General features: G+C 39.4%; 1 protein-coding gene across 1 annotated transcript in view; it reads left to right on the plus strand.

Annotated features, from left to right (window-relative positions):
* Positions 1–3,459, plus strand: part of CUNH14orf180 (chromosome unknown C14orf180 homolog) — a 51,616-nt gene extending 48,157 nt beyond the window's left edge. Inside the window, exon 8 of the transcript XR_003568007.1 lies at positions 2,782–3,459. The gene's annotated coding sequence lies outside the window, so the exon portion shown is untranslated. The remainder of the gene's footprint in view (positions 1–2,781) is intronic.
* The last annotated feature ends 2,541 nt before the right edge of the window (positions 3,460–6,000 follow it).

Below are 6,000 nucleotides of genomic sequence, written 5' to 3' on the forward strand. Positions count from 1 at the left end.
CCCTGGGGACCCGAAGCTTTACAAAATTCTCGACTGCCAGCAAGAGCAGCCCTCGATGGGCACTGAGCCCAAGCAAGGACTCTGAGAGACTGACAGATGCCTTAGGGGTGAAAGGAGATGGGGCAGGCTGAAGTCAGCAGGAGGGAAAGCAAGTCAGGACCCAGACAAGAAACAACTGAGAACCTACAGAGACAAATGAGCCAGAAGATTATTCTTACCCCCAGCTGGCCACCGTAAGCTGTCATCGGTAATTAGGGTTGGACATGGACTGTCCAGACTAGTTACAGGCTGTCATGGGGGTACTCACAAGTGGAAAGGCAGCCGTGTAGTCAGAGGCAGTTACAGGAGGTCAAAGGCAGTTGTAGGCAATGATAGTCAAGGGATAGATTCAGGCAGTCACAGACTGTCCATCATAGGTAGTCATGAGGCAGTCACAGGAAATGAGGGTTGATAATGGGCAGTCATATGTCATCATGGGACATCATTCACAATCACGGTTAGTTACAACCAGTTGCAGATGATCATGGACCACCCTGTGCAGTCCCAGGCAGTCCTGGGCAATCCCCAGCTTCCATATCTCAATTCAGTCACCCCTGTCCAGCATCCCCTCTCAGATCACTGCCTTGTTGTGGCAGAGGGGTTTGCATAGCTCAATGAAACTGTGAGCTATGCCGTGCAGGGTTACCCAAGACACACAGGTCATGGTGGAGAGTTCTGACCAAAAGTGATCCACTGGCGAAAAAAAATGGCAAACCATTCCAGTGTCTTTACCCAGAAAACTCCATGAACAGTCGTACTATGGTCCATAGGGTCAAGAAGAGTCAGACACGACTGATCAACTGAACAACAGCTCAGCTTCTCTAGTGGAGAACAGAGAAAGCAGAAGGTTGGCATGAACCAACAAGCAGACAGGTTTAGACATTATTCCCAGGGGGCTTTGCTTTCAGCTAAAGAACCACATCTCTAGGCCAGGCCCAAGTTGGCTTCTTCCTTCAGGTCAGAAGCAGCCACCAACATCATCCAGTCACCATCATCCAAATGCCCAAATAAGGTTTGAGGTCCCTTATGATACACTGGGGGAGGTGAGGTTCAGAGCTTAGGGATGGGTCTACTAATCAGAAAGGAATTCTGCACACATGGCCTCAAGCATGAAATGCACAGTAACCTGGGTACCAGTCTTCAGTCAGCACGCCTGTGTCCAATGCCCAGGCAAGGTTAGCTGGCCAGGCCCAATTAAAGATCCCTCCCTCTATTACAAATTGCAGAACTACCCCAAGTTGGGGTAGAGTAGCACCCCAGTGACCATGGTGAGTTTCATCCATAGCAATGGGATGTCTGAGTGTATCCTGAACCATGGGTAGCATGGTTAAGGCCCTTCCCTTTGGCTCAACCCTTCTCTTCCATGACAAATGTCTAGGACTTGCCCTCCTTATCAAAGCATGATCATGCTCCTCTTACGTGAGTAAGTACTCTTCCTCAGGAACCAGTTATCCTACACCTTCCAGGCCAACAATGATAAACTTGATAAACTCATATTTAGGGATGGAAGAGAACAATAAGAAACCCACTATCCACATCCTTTCCTTTCTAGGAAACTTGTGAACTTTAATAACGACCTTCCAGGGAGAATGTTCTTGATTCTATGAAATGCTAGAGATAGAAGGGGCCTTAGAGATCATTTAGCCTGACCTTCTCATTTTATAGATGGAGAAACTGAGATGTATGAAGAGGAAATGACTTGCCCAAAGTCAAACAGAGAATCAGTGAGGTCAGAATTCTATCTCAGGTCTCCTGACTTCCCATTTAATATCCTTCCCATTCCTCCATACCTAACAACTATTGTCTAAACAACAAACTCCTTTGAGCTAATGGAGGGTTTTTCAGACCATGTCAGAGAAGACATTAGGGTCATGGCTCCCAGGTGAGAAGAATATTAGTTCAGCTGGGACCATTCAGTGCCCTTCTAACACTGTGTGGACAAGCTCCTTCTCTACCAACTTGGGCTACAAGACCTGCCTGGGGAGAAATGGCATAGCAATCCTCTTATCCACTTCTTGATCATGAGATCACTTCCTATTCAATCCTCTTTCTTTCCTCTTATGGGCCCTAAAGCAAACATAGTGAAGTAGAAAGAGCATTGGATTTTATGTCAAAGGAGCTAGGATCATGTACTAGCTCTGTTAACTTGTTAGCTATGGGACCGCAGGCAAATCATTTCCTCTAGCAAGAGATCAGTTTCCTTATCTTCAAAACTGGGGCATTAGACAACATATCCCTATAAATATCTATGGTGCCTTCCAATTTTAACTCCCATAATGCTATGAATTGGACCCCTTGCTCACTGATGTGTTTCTTGTATTTTCATTGATACCCTTGGTCAGCATAGGTCTGATTTTCCTACCAAAAATTTTGTAAAGATGAAAAAGTAGACACATAGAGCAGTAATTACTGCTACCTCTTTGATCACTTTTTTTGTAATATCTATTATTTTTCTTCATCATTTGACATCTTCCATTCTTTCCAGATGTCTTGAAAAATCATTACCTTTATAGTAGTCTAAACTCTAATGGAGGTGAATCAGGGGAGTCCCTAAGCTAAATCAAGGTATTCTCCAATTAACTACTTAATCTGTGATCTGAATTATGGCATCTCTCCACCTAGGATTAAGAATATTATTATTAAGATCATTAATTAAGATAATAGAGTGTGGGTCATGGGAGATCACCTCAGTTTGATCAAGCACTTCTCTTTTCAATACCCTCTTCATTTTTTTTCCTTTAGGACTTCTTCCAAAGTACAGCTAACTTGGGAGGAGCATTGTGGTACAAAGGAATGAGCATTGCAGCTAGAGCAAAAGAACCTGGGTTCAAATTCTGGCTCTGCCACTTGTTATGTTTGTGACCATGGGCAAGTCATCTCACCCATCTCCTGGGCCCATTTCCTCGTCTGTAAATTGATGGGGCTCTAGACTAAACGACCTCTGAGGTCCCTTTTGCCACTATAGCTATGATCTTGTGAGTGATTCTCCTATTTAGTTACAACTTCCTTGGATCTTCTGATTTCTTTTGTAGAAGGAATGGGGATATTGATCATGCTTCAGTTCTTCCAGCATTATGTTGATTCATGGGTTGTTGGACAAAGATCTCACACATGGAGAGCAATAGGCAAATTAATATTTATATGATCTTGGAGGGAGAGAGGTGGAGAGGGCTTCTTACGAATATGGAATATGCTATACACAGTCAGATGCAGTTACTTTGTCTGTTGGTTTTGCTTAAAGGTTTTTCCCAAATGGATGGGAAGGAGGTAAGAGGATAGACATTAAGAGGTATAAAATAAAGGACACTTTAAAAAAATAATGTTTATAGAAAGTCTAAGAACTCTATGATTAACAGAATCATCTGCCAGGGCAGCTAGGTTGGGTAGTGGATAGAGTATCACCCCTAGAGTCAGGAAGACCTGAGTTCAAATCCAGCTTCAGATACTTGCTTGCTATGTGACCCTGTCACTTAACCCCAATTGCCTCCAAAAAATAGAATCATCTGCCATTTAAAAAATCTTTATAGAAAGTCTAAGAACTCAATGATTAATAGAATCATCTGCCCTTTTTTCCATTACTTACTGAAGAAATGAAAAAGGAATCTCACTGAACCGAGTCATTTTGTATTTTTCTTTGTTTCATGGGTTGCCACAGACAAAGAATTCATCATTTAGTGTAATTGGACTTGAAGTTGGACAATCTGGGTTTAAATCACAATTCTTCCATTAATTTACTACCCATTTGACTTTGCATAAGTCATTTAAATTCCCTGAGCCTCAGTGTTCTCATCTACAAAAATGGGGTAATGATAATGGGACTGTGTACTTCATAGATTTATTGTAAATGATCTTATGGGATAATGTATGTGAAACACATTATGGGACCCCAATCCCAAATTAAGTTGTGAGACAACATTAAGTGAAACACTCATAAACCATCTAACATTTTTTTTTTTGGTGAGGCAATTGGGGTTAAGTGACTTGCCTAAAGTCACACAGCTAGTGAGTGTAACATTTATTTTTTCATTCAATTTTATTTTATTTTCAGTTCCAGATTCTCTCCTCGCCCCACTCCCTCCCTCACTCATTGAAAAGGCAAGAAATACAAAATCCATTACAAATATGAATTCATGCAAGCCAAATTCCACATTAGCCATGTTTGGGGCAGGGAGAGAAAAAAAAGAGGGGGCTGGAATATATTTCAGTCTGCATTCTGAATCCGTTAGTTCTCTATCTGGAGGTGGAAAGCATGTTTTATAATGAGTCATTTGGAATTGTGGTGAGTCAGAGTTACTAATTCTTTCACAGTTGATCGTCTTTACCTCATTTTTATTATCATGTGAATTATTCTCCTCACTTTGTATCAGTTCATATAAGTTTTCTCATGTCTTTCTGAAACCCTCTCCTTCGTTATTTCTTACAGTATTCCACCACACTTACATATCATAAATTGTTCAGTCATTACCCAATTGATGAGAGTCCCTTCAATTTCCAATTCTTTGCCACAACAAAAAGCTGCTATAAATATTTTTTCTACATATGTGTCCTTTTCCTTTTCTCTCATATCTTTGGTGTAAAGTAGTATTTCTGGATCAAAGAGTATGCACAGTTTAATAGCATTTGGAGCATAGTTCCAAGTTGTTTTCCAGAATGGTTGGATTAGTTCACAGTTCTACCAATATTGAATTAGTGTACCTATTTTCCCACATTTCCTCCAGCATTTGTCATTTTCTTGTTTTGTCATCTTCAGTCTAATGGGTATGAGATAGTACCTCACAGTTGTTTTAATTTGCACTTCTCTATTAATGATTTGGATAATTGTTTTTTCATATGACTATTGATGGCTTTGATTTCTTCCTCTGGAAACTGCCTGTTCATATCCCTTCACCATTTATCAGTTGAGGAATTACTCTTATTCTTATAATTTGTCTAAGTTCCCTGTATCTGATAAATAAAACTCTTATCAGAGAAATTTGCTGTAAAGCCTTCCTTACAATTCCTTGCTTGTCTTCTAATTTTAGGTGCACTGGTTTTGCTTGTGCAAAAACTTATGTACTTTATGTAGTCAGAATTATCACTTTTACTTCCCACCAACCTTTCTATTTCTTGTTTAATCATGAACTCTTCCTCTATTCATAGATCTCACAGGTAATTTCTTCCATACTCAACTAATTTGCCTATGATGTCACCTATTATGTCTAAATCATGTACCCATTTGGAGGTAATCTTGTTCTATAGTGTTGTATATTGGTCTATGCCCAATTTTTACAAGACTACTTTCCAGTTTTTCTAGAAGTTTTAGTCAAAGAAAGAGTTCTTGTCCCAATAGCTGTGATCTTTGCATTCACCAAGTATTATATTACTGTGTTGATTTGTTTCTATTTGTTATGTACCTAATCTATTCATTGATCAACCACTCTATTTCTTATCCAGTACCAAATTGTTTTGATGATTACAGATTTGTAGTATAGTTTGAGATCTGGTTCTGGTAAGCCCTCTTTCTCTCCATTTTTTTTCATTGATTCCATTGAAATTCTTGACCTTTTGTTCCCCCAGATGAATTTTTTATTATTTTTTTCTAACTCAATAAAGTAGTTCTTTGATAGTCTGATTTGTATGGCACTGAATAAGTAAACGAATTTAGATAGTACTGTCATTTTATCACATTGGCTCAGTCTACTCATGAGCAATTAATATTTCCTCAATTATTTAGATCTATCATTCTTTGTGAAAAAAAAGTGTTTTGTAATTGTTTTCATATAGTTCCTATGTGTGTGTTGTCTAGCAGACTCTCAAGTATTTTAAAGTGTTTATAATTATTTTCAACTGAATTTCATTTTTAGATTAACATTTAATGAAAGGAGTTTTACTTAGCAGTAACATGGAAAGGGTATTCAGCAAAGATACAGCATTGATTTGATTGAATGCAGCTCCTGACTGCCTTCCCATTTGCCATAGCAT

This window comes from Vombatus ursinus, unplaced genomic scaffold (assembly GCF_900497805.2).
Source record: "Vombatus ursinus unplaced genomic scaffold, bare-nosed wombat genome assembly UNPS02007284.1, whole genome shotgun sequence".
Taxonomy (NCBI): Eukaryota; Metazoa; Chordata; class Mammalia; order Diprotodontia; family Vombatidae; genus Vombatus; species Vombatus ursinus.